Genomic DNA, 14,321 nt, shown 5'->3' on the forward strand with positions numbered 1-14,321 from the left:
TCCCCTGTGGGTTCCGAGGATGTGTGTAAGCAGAGGCTGGTGACTGGCATTTAAGCCACTGTAGGCTTTCTCTCTCTGCGTGGCCTTTGCAATGGGGTATGCAGGTGCAGAATGAAAGCATGAGCTTCTGTTTGATGCTCTTTCTGGACACGTGGCAGTGAGAAGACTCAGCCTCTAATTCCCTCCCCACCACTACCATCAGTTGTTCTGCTCGATGCTTGGAGATTATCCTGCCTCTAGACCTGTGCTCTTAGAGCTGCTCCTTTGCCCATGCTCCTATTGTTTTGCTCATGAGTTAAGCAGAGAACAGAGGATTTCTCCATTTCTCCAGCTTTGCCTGTTGAAGAACGTCACCTTTTCCCTAACTCCCTTCCTCATTCTTCCCTCCTATTCTTCCTCCCTCTTTTCATGCTTCCCTCCTGCTTCTTGCTAAATATTCTTTTTCATAAGCCTGACAAAGATACTACTGTCATGACCTCACTGTAGTTAAGGAATCATAGACTCAAATGTGATAAATACTTTACCCAAAATTTATTGAGCTGTAAGCTAAGCTGGGGTCCAAATGGAGTTTGTATGGCTCTGGAGTCCACACTGCTAACCATTCTACTCTGCTCCTTATCCTCAGAGTTCAGTTTTAAAACTAGAATACAGGAACACTGTGGACACTGTTCTTCCCTGTCATCCTTTTCTGATACAGAGGGAAGTTTTGTTTCGTTTAACTGGACTTTTAAAAAAGGAAATCTAAATACTTTAGCAGAGTTAATTGGATTAAAATTATTCTCTATTCCTGGTAAATGTGTATCTTGTCTAACAGGAAACTTTAGATGAACTGTGGCAATGTCTCTCTCAGTTGATTGATTTGTACCCAAGGCGAATGCCGGGAGTTGGGGATGGTCCATTTTTCAAACACTATTACAACTACAAAATTTACCTTTACCTTTAATTCTGATGTGTTTCCTCTTATCTTTAATCTGGACCTAGAATTTCCTTATTGAAGTGAGATTAATAACTTGGTAACAATAGAAAACCTAATGTGTTTGAGGAGTAGCCTTGTCTTGGCAACACGTTATAATTGCTAGTAAATGATAAGCATTTAGCATTTATACAGTGCCTTATTTTGAGAGGGCATTATGATTAGTCATTCATGTATATATATTGTAATTCTAATGGTTGCATTATTTTGCTCTTCTGTTTGCCATGCTTGTATTTCTAACATTTAAATCTTTTTAATGGTAAGCAAAGGTAATGCTCATGAAACCTGTAGCTGACTGTGCTATGTGATTTAGTGATTCATTTATTCATGAAATTCTAACACCCTCTAATGAGGATCTGAATCCTACACCCCTTCCACCATCAAAAGCTTGAGAGATCTATTTGGGAGCATAATTCTAGAATTTTAATGTATACAAGGTAAACATATTTAATGTATTTGCTTCAGTCAGTGGAGAATTTAATGAAGCCTTGCCATCATTTGACCCACTGAGAGGATCCTCTGCTTGGAAGAGCTTAGCTGTTGGACAGTTTCTTTCTTACTATAAATTTGGCTTTGGTTCCATGACTTTTCAGTGCATTTAAATAGGCCTAGGTTTTTCCCCTTGTGAAATATCAGAGCTCTCCTTCCAACTACTAATTGTAGGTTTGTTTGGAGCTTACCAAGCAAAGCGTATGTGAGTATAAATTTTCAAGAGAGCCTGGACATAATATTGGATATGGGAAATAAGTGGTTTGGTGGTACCCTCCCAAGATACAGGATGTAAAATGTTGGCAGTAACATTGGGAGGTGCTACATAAACACTATTAAGGTACTCTGAGAAGTGTGAAAAGGCACTTAGCCATCACTAAATAGAACTGAAATGCCAAAGTTGCCATGGCAAATAATGGGACTAAAGGATTCAGGGACGTGGCTATGCTGGAGTACATGTACTGTACAAGGTCACAATACTTAGCGGAGGTCATAGTACATGGATAAACCTAGAATATACACTGATTACTGAAGCCATTAGGATCCATGATGACCCCAATATAACTAACAGTGGTTAGGACTGTCCTTGGCATGGAAGCTGTAGCTGGTAGAAAGAGTGAATGAGACTCACTGACAGCAATAAGATAAAAAAGCATTAAAGTGCTAGAGTCCAAATGGTGGCACCTAACCCTTAAATAGCATGTAAACCAGGATTTATGGAAGGAGGTACTGTTATAGAAATCTCCGAAATGTAATATATATTGCTGTGATCCTCAATCTCTCTCTATAAAATACATGAAATATATTCACCTTATATATTTTTTAAATGTTAAAAAAAAAACAGAAAATAGTGAAAGAGAGAAGGCATTATTATTATCTTACAAAGAAACTCTCATCTCTGGCACGAAATATTGAAGACCAGGTACGGAGTCAGAGGAGCTAATATCCCAAGAAGATTAGAAGTCCAAACAAAGGAGATCCTTCTTGCTGAAGCCTAACAGAAGGAACAGGGCTCTTTCAAGGGACATTTTGGTACTCCAGCTGCCTGCAAACAGCTTTCAACTCTCAGCAACTTTAGTAGTTGCTTCACTGCAGAATCACTTCTCCTGAGGGTAGGACTTTCTGGGGTGGACAATGTTCAGTGACAAATTAAGGCAGGGGTATGAAAGTCCGATCTTTTTGGCTCAATAAGGGACCAATCAGTGGCCTTAGTCAAGACCTTGTTGGACCTGCTTCACAGTTAGACGTCTCTCTCTGGTCTATCCCAATTCTGTTCATATTCTTACACAGATGTTTCTTATTAAAAGTATCAAGCATGTCAAACTGTATCTTATCACCCACCTCTGAAAAACAGAGACTGAAAGGCCCTGAGACTCCTCAGTTTTCCTCCTAGTCTCCTGCTAGGGAGAAGCCTTTAGCCAGAAGCATAAAGTCTCAGATGTGTGAGAAGCTGGCCTTTCACTGAACACCTGTTGTTCTGTTGCTAAGCAAAAATCACACCTTCCTTGAAGAAACCACACCTCTGGCTGGAGAAGGGAGGGAAGAACAGAAGTTTAACAGCCAGCATCCTATATGAGCGCTGCTTGGAGTGTTGGTTGTTCCATTTCTAAACAAGTTACCTGATAATGCACCTGGGAAACAACAGGAGATGTTCCAAGGTCTTGGAACCCTGCCACCGACAAGGGAGAATCAGATAGTTCTAGGATCCTGCCTTAGGTCTGGATCAGCCCCTGTGTGGCTTTGGGGAGTGAACCAGCAGATGAAGCTCTCTCTGTGTCTCTCCCTCTGTGTGTAATGCCACCTTTCAAATAAATAATAAATAAATAAATCGTCAAAAATAAAAGTGTCCTCTTGAAATGCCTGCATTCTATATCAGATTGCCTGGATTTGAGTCCTTGTCTGCTTCTGCCTCAGCTTCCTGCCATTTTGTACCCTGGGACACAGCAGGTAGAGGCTAAAGTATTTGAGTCCCTGACACCCATGTATGAAACCTGGGTTACATTCTGGGCTTCTGGTTTTGGCCTGACCCATTCCCAACTGAGTGTTTATTTGGGGAGTGAACTAATGTTTGGACACTCCGACCTACCTACCTTGTATGTGTGTGTGTGTGTGTGTGTATCCTTCTGCATTTCAAATAAACAAAATTAACTAAACATTTAGAAACCACATTACTATTTTCATTTATTAATTTCTGGTGACAGTCTCTGACTCTTGGAATCAGATGAATTGCCAATTGTGGAAAACTCGGTTTGCTCAAGCATTGTAATTATTAGATTTTTAACAGTTTAATTGCACAAGAGATTGTATTAGGCCAACATGTTCGCAGATCTGACTCCTTCAGAATGCACCCATATCTATACCTCAAAGCTGCAAAATATGGGAACAAAAGCGTTGCTTCCTCCCATTCTTTCAGTTGTGTTCGATAATCAATTTTTTTTTTTTTTGACAGGCAAAGTGGACAGTGAGAGAGAGAGACAGAGAGAAAGGTCTTCCTTTGCCGTTGGTTCACCCTCCAATGGCCGGCGCATCGCACTGATCCGATGGCAGGAGCCAGGTGCTTATCCTGGTCTCCCATGGGGTGCTGGGCCCAAGTACTTGGGCCATCCTCCACTGCACTCCCAGGCCACAGCAGAGAGTTGGCCTGGAAGAGGGGCGACTGGGACAGAATCCGGCGCCCTGACCTGGACTAGAACCCGGTGTGCCGGCGCCGCAAGGTGGAGGATTAGCCTAGTGAGCCGCGGCGCCAGCTCGATAATCAATTTTTAGGGTTTCCTTAAGATACTACTCACTATTCCCTTGTCCTGGAGATAAGAGAATCATGTGGTTAGGAAATCTTTCATTCTAGACCATTGGAGTGAAAAAGCTCAGGCCAATCAGGCAGTTGCTAGAGCTGCCTACGGTTGGTGTTCAGTGGGACAAGAATTGCAAATATCCCTTCCCGTTTCTCATCTGCCAAGTGGCAATCCAAACAGCTTTGCTGTCCTCTGCCATAAAATGCCACATGGAGAGGTGTGTGTCATCTTTAGAGCGGCTACAGCTCAGGGCCTCAGGCTGCTACCATTTATAGCACCGAGTCAGATTTAATAGATCCTATTTGACAGATTTAAAGTCCATCAACTCCTGAGGAAAATTTATCCAAAGGGCCTGAAGATGAAAGAATTTGCTTGTCTGCAAAGCAGACTGAGTGAAACATTTCCACACAGTCTTCCACAGGTTATAAGCCATAAATCTGTCAGCCGTCTTTACCTTCCATGTGTGTGAAATTATGCAAGCTTTTCTTTATTGTCATTTTGAATTATGTACTCTGTGTTATAGATAGATCAAGCATTCCTCGGCAGCTAACTGAGCCATTGAAAGACGGGGATATATTTTATTTTCCTGTCAACCTGCTCTGATTCAGTGTTTAGGGTGACATATAATCAGGCCTCACGTTTTTTTTTTTTTAAAAAACTGTATTAAGTAAATGCAAACCACTTTCCATCATGACCAATGAGATGTAATTGGTGCTACTGACAGCACTTGGGGCTACATTGATTTTCTATCAGACTACAATCTTGATGACACCCTTCTTTCACTCTAACTACTTGACTAGTTATAGAATATCTCTATGGAAAAATTTCTTAAATTACCAGTTGGAGCTATGCTGCTTTTCTGAAAGAAGCAAACTGGGACATAAATTATGTGTAGCCACAACTTAATAATTAACACTTTATGTATTGACTTTCAGAACCCCCACTCTATTTCCCAGTTACTTTTCCAAAAGAAAATGTGTAATTTTCTTATTCCCATAAAAGCAGTATATACTTGCAGTGGGCCTGCAACTGTGTGCCCACATGCTGAAGGTTTGATGCACAATCATATTTAATTTGAAGAAAGTTCATACGAGTTGGATATTAATACCCTCAATTTGCAGATGCAGAAGATGAGCCTTATATAGATAATAAAACTCATCCAAGGTCAGACAACCAATAAATGGGAGATTTACTTCAAATCCTGCTTCAAATCCTGGCTTCTTTCCCTCAGCTGTGAGTTCTGCACTGAGTCACCAGGGTGCTTCTCTATAGAGAGGAGCTGACTATTCCACAAAGAGGATGAGATAGATGTCTTGCGATCTGCGTATGCTGCTCCCTCCCAAATTGTTATGTATGCTTTCACTTATGGCTTTCCTGAATAACCTCATCAGCCAACATTAAAGAAAACTAGGAAAAGAAAGCTTTGCCTAGTTGATTGCTTCACATCTTTGCTCTTAAGAACTAACATAGGGTTTTTGTTCTAATGGGAAAGGGGGAAAAACAGTGCAAATAAAAGGGACTGAAAGGGCAAGTGTTTGGATGCCATGTAGGACATCTGCATCCTGATTGCAGTGCCTGGGTCCGAGTCCTGGGTCCACACGCAAGTTTAGTCCCTGCTAATGTGCTTCCTGGAGGCAGCACTGACGACTCCAGTACTTTGATCCCTGCTGGCCACATGGGAGACCTGGGTAGAGCTCTGGGCTCCTAGCTTTTGCTTGGCCTATCCCCAGCTGATGTGGACATTTGGGATATGAACCAGTGGATGGAGGATCTCTGCCTCTGATTTCCTCTCACTGTCCTTGGCTTTTTATTAACTTTTAAAAATTAAAAAAGTAAATAAAATGATGGGATGAAGAGGGAAGTCATGGAAAAGCTAAGAGGAGCCTTGATTAGCCTCCAGGAAACCTCAGGAACATCAGGAGCTCAGCCTCAGAAGGACGGCTAGGAGACTGGCTGTTCTCACCTTCAGCTGCTTTCTCGTGATCTTTCTGGGTCTCTCTGCACATCTGTGCTATTAATTTTCTTCTGAGCTGCATCTGCTAGGACTTCATTTATTCATGACAGTATTGTGCATATGTGCTGGTAATACCTACCTTCAAAGATCTCTCAGGGTTATCATCTGGAATTGGAATTTCAATCTATTCCCAGTAAGATTCTGAATGTTGAGCTTTAAATTGACCTGTCTGTCCATAGAAAGGTAACCCTACTCAGATGCTGCTCATGGTCCAGTCAGCTGAGGCTGGATCAGGGGAGGATGGAGAGCAAAGTGGTCCTGTGGTATAGTCCACAGCCTCTGCAATGAAGGTGGCTGGGCACCCAGATGACAGAGGGGCCTCAGCCCTGCATGGCAGCTCTGAGTTTACTCCATGGTCTAGGTCCCGCTCTTGCCTGAAGCCTCTATCTCTGCCTGCTCCCCTCTGAGGTAGGTCCCTCAGGTATCACTCTTAGTTCTACTGAGTCTGTTGGGTTAGCAGTGCAATATTATGTGGTCCTCTTGGATCTGACCTGCCACACCTTGAGATGCTGTCTCCCATACACTTTTTTTTTTTGGACAGGGAGAGTGGACAGTGAGAGAGAGAGACAGAGAGAAAGGTCTTCCTTTTCTGTTGGTTCACCCCACAATGGCTGCTGTGGCCGGTGCGCTGCAGCTGGCAACTCCGCACTGATCCGACGCCAAGAGCTAGGTGCTTCTCCTGGTTTCCCATGCGGGTGCAGGGCCCAAGGACTTGGGCCATCCTCCACTGCACTCCCTGGCCACAGCAGAGAGCTGGACTGGAAGAGGAGCAACCAGGACAGAATCCGGTGCCCCGACCGGGACTAGAACCCGGTGTGCTGGCGCCGCAGGTGGAGGATTAGCCTATTGAGCCACGGCACCGGCCTCCCATACACTTTCTTCAGCAACCTAATTTAGGCTTTTTTTCTATAAGGTTTTTCTTGCTGCTGCTGCTGCTGCTACCACTACTGCTACCACTACTGCTACCACTATGGCTACTAATGCTAGCACTAATGCTGCTGTTACTATTACTACCAGCTATATTTATGAGAATTTATAAAATTTCGTATATTCCACTGTTCGTTTCTTAAATTATATCATTTATTTCCTATATTATTATAAATTATATTATGCCAATATATCCTATGCCAATATATCCATTAATCTTCAAGGCCATCTTATTTGGTAGCTGATATCATCACCAGTGTTTTGTTGCTAATATTATAAAGTGAAAGCCTGTACTTCAGCCGGTGCCCTGACTCACTAGGCTAATCCTCCACCTGTGGCACCGGCACACACACCGGGTTCTAGTCCCGGTCGGGGCGCCGGATTCTGTCCCAGTCGCCCCTCTTCCTGTCCAGCTCTCTGCTGTGGCCCGGGAGTGCAGTGGAGGATGACCCAAGTGCTTGGGCCTTGCACCAGCATGGGAAACCAGGAGAAGCACCTGGCTCCTGGCTTCGGATCAGCACGGTACGCCGGCCGCAGCACTCTGGCTGCAGCAGCCATTGGAGGGTGATCCAACAGAAAAGGAAGACCTTTCTCTCTGTCTCTCTCTCTCTCACATGCCACTCTGCCTGTCAAAAAATAAAAAAAAAAAAGAAAGCCTGTACTTCACTGGTGACAGTGTTTATAGTGTGTCCTGGGTGTCTCTGGCTCTGGTGTGTCCCTAGACTCAACCCAACACAGGCAATGTCTGAAAAATCACTTTTAACATCAAGAAATGCACAGTTATAGATGGATTTCTTTCATTCTAAATCATATGACTTAGAGAAAAATAGGAAGTGGCTTACAGCGATATCTGTGTTCACAGCTTTGTCTATCAACTTTGCTTCTGCGAATTTTGCTCTTCATTTGAATTAGTTTCTGTGTTTCAGTGTAGATGATGTGACATCTGGATCTGGAGACCCAAGTGGTGCTGGCTGTGCTGATTGCCAAGCATGTGGCCATGGACTAAGTATTTAGCTTTTTGGTCTCAATTATTTTTTATTGAACTTAGTTTCCTCATCTGTATAATGGAGTTAAGGATTCTTAATTCCATAAGGCTGTTGTACATACTGAATAGAATATCAAATGTTAAACTATACTGTAAAATTATAAGATTCAAGTAAGTACTATCACCAGTATTTTATTATTCCAAACTACTGTGCTAGCTGAGTGATTTAGGAATAAAGAAATACTCTTTCTCTTGGTCAACTTTGACATATATTTAGTTTTTTAAAGGTAATTATTGTTGTCTGTGGGAAACAAAAGGGAAAATGGTAAACTTTCCCGTAACAATTTTGACATATTAAAGAACAGAAAATCTGGATTTCTTGCCTCTTGTGCTATACTTAATACTATTTTTATCTCTCTAGGCTGAACAGGATATCTGAAAACAGTCCAAAGAACAGTTTTATCTCTAGTAATAGATTATTTTTCCTACTTTAATTTCCCAAAACAAAAAATGACCTTAGCTCAATTTTATCAACATTTTCCAAAGTTTCTACTTCTAAAAAATTGCAAAATTCTCATTTTCTATTTCAAATTTATAATATTCAATAGGCTGGAAAACACCCAAAGGTCCTATTGATAGATCATTATAAAACGCATTGGACCAGAGGCATAGGGATTATCATCAATGTTTCCAGGTTATTTTTAATAATGAGGAAAAAAAATTACTTGGTTTGAATTATTGTGATGGCCAGTCATTGCTGGATATTTCTGGTTCCTTTGGGAAGGAGACTATTCTTCCAAAGAGGATATTTGTCCTCCAAATTTGGCTGGTGATTTATTGAGAAGATTCATAGCTTTGGGGTTGCTCTTGTCACTTGCAGTTCACTGGAATCTGGGTCACATCCTGAATGATGACATTATTTCTAGATCTTGCACTGCTGTGAAAGGCTTGTGACTTAGAATTTCATTAAACCAGGGCTTTTTTATTAATCCACATTGCACTGCCCCTACTCCATTGTGTTAAGTGTTCTTCCAGGGCACCCAGCTAGGACATGAGCTAGCTGCTTATTGTCTGCCATGCCTTGTTGGTGATTACTTGTTGGTTACTCTGGCCATTCCTTAACCTGCTCTTCCTCACATTTGATCTGAACTTCAAAAATACCCTCCCTAAAAACTATAGAGAATCTTTGTCCCGTGGCAGACATATAAGGAAGTTTTTGCGCAAGTGTAGTTTGTTGCCCCAGATCGTACCAACATGTAGGGGCTCATTTATCTTGTGTCCAATAGAGAACTCAGGTCATTAGAGTCCCTGTCCCCATGAACTCTTGTTGATTGATGAGAGTACTAGTTGGCTATAGCATGGTAGGTAAAACCATAGGCTTCAGTAATTTAGAAACCTAAACTTTCATTATAGAACCACCAATCACTAGCCTGTGTAGCTTTGGGGAAACAGTTTGTACATGTGGAACCTCATTTTCCTCATCCTCCTAAATAAATGATGTTAGTAATAAATCTTTCTCACAAAGTGATAATGAGTGTTGAATGAAGTATAATACTTAGCACAGTATCTGGTACATGGAATGTCGCATAAGTTGTAGCTATTATAATTTCATTATGTTATTATTAGATGAGCTGAAAAACATGAAAGTTGATCAGAAACGAACAAGATGTCAGTTCAGGATACCAGGGTTTATCCCATCTTTGAGTGGGCTTCACATGACCTTTACATTAAGGTTTTCCCAGAATTCTGAATGTAAGTGGAGCCACAAAACTTGAAGGAATTTCCCAAGGAGCGTTCAGAGGTTAGAACTTATCAGGTAGGAAACAGTCCTCCTCCACCAGTCAGGCTGAGTCCAGGGGCTAATGACTGCATTAGACCACAGCCTGAATTATTGATTCCAAAGGCTATCACTGTGGATCAAGAATAGCTGCAATTAGTTAAATAAGGCAGACATTGACATTTTAAGCACATGTAAACAGAGGCAACACTCTGTGAAACCTTTGCAAGAGAAACACATGTAACTACTAAGGCATGTGGTCTTTTTTCTGGAACCTACTTCCTCCATTACTCTGCAGACTTACTGTCTCTGGCATAGTAAGGAAAAGGAGAACTAGAGTTTAATTACTCATTGCTGGTCTTTTATTTGAAAGAGAATTTTAAAAATATAGGGATAGGAAAACAAGACTGTGCCAATGAGCCCTGAACCAAGAAAACTGATGAAATTTGTGTGAATTCCAGGGCCCTAGAAGGAAGGGCATTGGTGGAGTTTGAAAGTGATTTCTCACAGCTGCAGGTTGGGGACCTGTTTTTTTTTTTTTTTTTTTTTTTTTTCACTTGAGAACGATTTTTTAAAAATTTTACTTAAGGTATACAAATTCCATGTATTTCATGTATGCAGATTTAAGAACATAATGATACCTCCCACCCCACCCTCCCTACCACCTACACTTCCACCGTTTCTCCTCCTCTTCTCCTATTACCTCTCTTAATTTTTAAAATGATCTACTTTCAGTTTACTTTAGTCTCATAGGATTAACCCTGTAGTAAGTAAAGAGTTCGATAAGTAGAAGAAAAAAATACTTTCATCAACAGTAGAGACAAGCTATAAACAATCATGAAAGCTCAAAATGTCAATTTTATTCCTATACATTATATTTATGGTACTCTATTACTTACCATAATTGAACAAGACCCCTACCTTACACCTTATACAAAAAGCAACTCAAAATGGATCACGGTTACAAATCTACAACCTGATACTGTCAAATCACTAGTAGAGAACACTGGGGAAAACATGGTATTTGCCTTTTTGGGACTCACTTATTTCACTAAGTATGATGGTTTTTTTTTTTTTTTTAAAGATTTATTATTTATTTGAAAGAGCTACACACAGAGATAAAGAGAAGCAGAGAGAGAGAGAGAGAGAGAGAGAGAGAGAGAGGTCTTCCATCTGCTAGTTCACTCCCCAGTTGGCTGCAATGGCCAGAGCTGTGCTGATCTGAAGCTAGAAGCCAGGAACTTCTTCCAAGTCTCCCACGTGGGTGCAGAGACCCAAGGATTTGGGCCATCTTGTACTGCTTTCCCAGGCCATAGCAGAGAGCTGGATTGGAAGTAGAGCAGCTGGGTCTCAATTGGGCACCCATATGGGATGCCAGCACTTCAGGCGGCCTAACCCGCTACGCCACAGCACCAGCCCCAGTATAATGGTTTTTAGATATGAGCATTTTCCTTAAAAAGATTTTTCATTAAATTCGGGTGGTGGAGGGTGGCAATATCCTTGGACCTTGTTAATTATAAATGAGCAAATTTTAAAAAGTGAATTAGAATTTCATATGTTCTGTCTCTTGCCAAAGATCAGCAGACCATCTGCTCTGCAGGGGTAGTCTATGAGTGGGAGGCTCTGCTGAATCAGTCTGTGATTGTGCTTCTGGGGTTTTTAACAAGAAGTCTATGCCTATGCCAACGTCTTACAGAGTTTCCCCAGTGTTCTCTGCTAATAATTTGATGATATCAGGTTGCAAATTTAGATCCTTGATCCATTTTGAGTTGCTTTTTGTGTAAGGTATAAGGTAGGTGTCTTGTTTCATACTTCTTAATGCAGAGATCCAGTTTTAAAGGCATAATTTGCTGAAGAGACTGTCAGGGATTAATTTTAGCTCATTTGTCAAAGGAAAGTTGGTTGTGGATGTCTAGGTTTATTTCTGGAGTTTCTATTCTGTTTCTTTGGTCTACATGTCTATTTTGTGGCAGACCCAGGTTGTTTTGACTGTAACTGCCCTGTAGTATGTCTTGAAATTTGATATTGTGATGCCTCCGGCTTTGTTTCTGTTGTACAAGATTGCTTTCACTATTTGGGGTCTCTTGTGTTTCCATATGAATTTTAGCATAGTTTTTTTCTAGACCTGAGAAGAATGTCACTGGTATTTTGATTGGGATCACATTGAATCAGTAAATTACTTTTTGTAGTATGGACATTTTGATGGTATTAATTCTTCCAATCCAAGAACATGAAAGATTTTTCCATTTTTGTGTCTTCTTCTATTTCTTTAGTGTTTTGTAATTTTCATTGTAGCAATCTTTCACCTCCTTGATTAATGTATTCCAAGGTATTTATTTTTTTCTTTAGATATTGTGAATGGGATTGATCTTAGAAATTCTTTCACAGCCATTGCATTGTGTTTGTATACAACAGCTATTGATTTTTTAAAAAAAGATTTATTTATTTATTTGAAAGGCAGAGACAGAGAAAGAGAGAGAGAGACAAAGAGGTCTTCTTCCATCTGCTGCTTTACTCTCCAAATGGCTGCAATGGCCAGAGCTGAGCTGATGCGAAGCCAGGAGCCAGGAGCTTCTTCCAGGTCTCATGTAGGTGCAGGGTCAAAAGGAGTTAAGCCATCTTCTACTGCTTTTCCTGGCTAAAATGTCCAGGACTATATTGAATAGCAATGGTGAAAGTGGACATCCTTGTTTGGTTCTGGATCTTAGTGGAAATGCTTCTAACTTTTCACCCTTCAATAAGATGCTGGCTATGGGTTTGTCATAAGTTGCCTTGATTGTGTTGAAGAATGTTCCTTCTATACCCAATTTGCTTAAGATTTTCATCATGAAAGGATGTTGTGTTTTATCAAATGCTTACTCTACATATATTAGAGCCTTGCAGGGTATTGTATTGTGGGTTGAAAGTTTTTTCTTTTTAAGACTTGGACTATGTCTATCCATTCTCTCCTAGCCTGCAGGGTTTCTGATGAGAAGTAAGCTATGAGTCCCCCTGAAACTAATCTGGTATTTCTCTTGTGCACATTTTTGAATTTTTTCTTTATGTTTTACTGTTAAAAGTTTACCTACAATATGTTGTGGTTAAGATCTATTCTGGATATGTCTCTTAGGAGTTCTATGTGCCTCTTGTAATGGATACCGCTTTCTTCAAATTAGGAAAGATTGCTATAAATATTACACTGAGTAGGCCTTCTAATCCATTCTTTCTTTCTACACCTTCAGGAATGCCTATAACTTGTATGTTGGGTTGTTTGATAGTATCCCATAAATCGTCAACAGTTTGTGCTGGTGCACAAACCTGGGCTGCCATAGCCATTACTGGTGTCAAGATGGAGCCTTATCCCTGCTAGTTGCTGTGTGTGCACACAGAGCTGCCACAGCTGCTACTGATGTCAAAATGACACTTTCTCCCAGTTGGTTGCTGGGTACTGTTTTGGGGGGCTGGGGAGAGAGATCCATGCCCTGTTATCACTGGGTTAGGATGATACTCTGTCCCCCTTTGGGTTCCACGCCACGTTCAAAGACAGTGTACTCTGCATGCTCTCCCTCCAGCTTTCTTGCCAGTGCCATGGGCTGATGCAATAGGTTGTCACCTCACTCTCCAAAGCTGGTGCTTCCTCCACCTCTTGGCTAGGTTGGTCTTGTGTTGTGTCCACGTTTGTGGCTGCATGTCCACACCTTCCACGCTGAACCACGGCATCCCTGTTACTTCTGCAAAATTTCCACTACAGATTTCTCTCCAGCTCTCCTCTGGGAATGCACTTCCTCTGCTTTTTTGTACTATACCCCCCTAGCCTAAAGCAGTACCTCCTGTCTCTATTCTGCCATCTCAGAATCCAGTGGGGACTTGTTTGATGAAGTACTCTTCAAATACCTACTCAATTGAAGTTAATCTTTAGACTTTCATTTGACCAATTGCGACAAGAGAATTTCTTTCAAAAATACATATTGAAAACAGAATAAAAATTTGATGAACAATTGTACTGGACAATAACAATTAGGAATTAATCAAAATTTGACATAGTTCACTTCCATTCCCTTAGGCCATCATAATAGAACCCTGGAGATAGTGGCAACTTGCTTCCCCAAAAAAGCATCTGCAGACACACTGCAAGGAAATCACTTGGGGTTGTGGTAGCAGGGGAGTAGGAAGATGAGGATATGGGACAGGAGCAGTGACTACTTGTTGAATAGGAGGATTTATGAGCTTTACCTTGGAATTTTTTATTGCATGGGTAAATCCACATGGCTTTTCATCTCAGACTGTAACCACGTGCCAGGAGGTGATGCTCTCTGTTGTCTTTGCACAAGTAACTCTTTCCTTTTACTCTGGTTCCAATGTGGCTGGCCATGGCCCAATGCTTC

The sequence above is a fragment of the Oryctolagus cuniculus genome, chromosome 15 (genome assembly GCF_964237555.1).
Source record: "Oryctolagus cuniculus chromosome 15, mOryCun1.1, whole genome shotgun sequence".
Lineage (NCBI taxonomy): Eukaryota > Metazoa > Chordata > Mammalia > Lagomorpha > Leporidae > Oryctolagus > Oryctolagus cuniculus.